This window comes from Aplysia californica, unplaced genomic scaffold (genome assembly GCF_000002075.1).
Source record: "Aplysia californica isolate F4 #8 unplaced genomic scaffold, AplCal3.0 scaffold00005, whole genome shotgun sequence".
In the NCBI taxonomy this organism is placed as follows: domain Eukaryota; kingdom Metazoa; phylum Mollusca; class Gastropoda; order Aplysiida; family Aplysiidae; genus Aplysia; species Aplysia californica.
The window spans coordinates 2,461,233-2,462,635 of record NW_004797275.1 but is presented as its reverse complement, the minus strand read 5'-3'; the positions used below and the strand labels follow the sequence as shown (position 1 = coordinate 2,462,635).

The window sequence follows — 1,403 nt, the reverse complement described above, 5'->3', positions numbered from 1 at the left end:
AACAAAATGTTCCAGATAGACCGGGGGATCAAAGCTGTATTGAGGTGCCATCGATTTGCGAAATGAAGGTCACAAACACCCCGGTCATGCAAAGTTAACCGCGAGGGCAGAGTGACAAAATCGTTTTTATCTCCGGATGAAGCAGAACAATATTTGTGGACGTTTTATTTTTAGTAGTGGCAGACCATTAAAATTCAATTAATGTATGGTGTTCATTGCGGCGAAACAACCCAACCAGGCATGAGTTTCTGCACGTTGTATCAAGCCTTTGTAAATAATTTATTGTTTCCTGTAGCATTATTGTTGCTGAGCTGTTTTGGAGGCACACCCAGTTTTGTACAGGTGAACTGTTAGTTTTTCAATCAGAATAGAATACTAAATCGCAGTTGCTAAAACGTGTGTTAGTATAAATATTCTATGAGCGCGGGCATTAACCACAGGGTAGAATTTTCAACAGCCTTTACAACTCTGACAAATACTCTCAAATGTCGGATTAGTTGGAAACTGGAGTTAACATTGAACTCAGCTACCACAACCCCATCTCCCCTCCTCTCCCCATTCAACAACCCCTCCTCCTCCTTCACCAGCCGCTCGTCGTCCTCGCCTCCTGTCACCACACATTCAGGTGAGGGGTGTGGCACTCCGGCAACGCCCCCGGCACTACCGCACGCGCCCGCACGAGTGGTGCCGAGCTGCCGTGACTGCTATAAAATCTGGACATGGCCTGGACTTAACTCCTTCATTAAGAAATAGCAGGGCTCTTTGGTGTAGGTACCTAAAAGGTTAAGCGAAAAAAAATTGTATCAGAGACAAATCACTATCTGATATAGAATACTTTATTATTTCCACATCAGGGGAATAAAGTCTTAACAAAAACAATTTTTTTTCTAAACAGAAAAGAGGGTATCTTCTTTCTCCAATCGCAGTGCTTTGAACCCTCTAATCGTTTCTAGGTATTTGAGGAATTTACGAAGACTTAGAGAAGAAACAGAGTAGTCAGCAACCTGCTCAAGAAGTACAGGGAAAGAGGAGAAAAGGACTGCCAGGTAAGTTCATTCCAAAGATAAAGTAGTGTATCCTGATAGAGATAGATTACAGAATGGTTTTCATTTTTGAGTTTTTTTGCAGATTACTTCTAACGCTGATGATTTCTTATTTATGGGACAGGCAAAATGGAGATTCGTATCTTTGACCGCTCAGTTACGTTTAGAAACGTTTAAGTTAAATCTCAAAGCAGAAGTGAGAAATAAGTATGACGCGAAGTATCTTTAAAAATTCGAAAGAATTTTAACTCATTCTACTTAATTGTCTCTCCTTCATTCTCTGTCTGTCTGTCTGTCTGTCTGTCTGTCTGTCTGTCTGTCTGTCTGTCTGTCTGTCTGTCTGTCTGTCTGTCTCTCTGT

At 41.5% G+C, this 1,403-nt stretch overlaps 1 long non-coding RNA gene across 1 annotated transcript in view; it reads left to right on the top strand.

The window, feature by feature from the left end:
- Positions 1–655: 655 nt before the first annotated feature.
- LOC118477418 overlaps positions 656–1,403 on the top strand; it is a 9,164-nt gene continuing 8,416 nt past the window's right edge. Inside the window, exon 1 of the long non-coding RNA XR_004858370.1 lies at positions 656–1,046. This is a non-coding gene — a long non-coding RNA (uncharacterized LOC118477418). The remainder of the gene's footprint in view (positions 1,047–1,403) is intronic.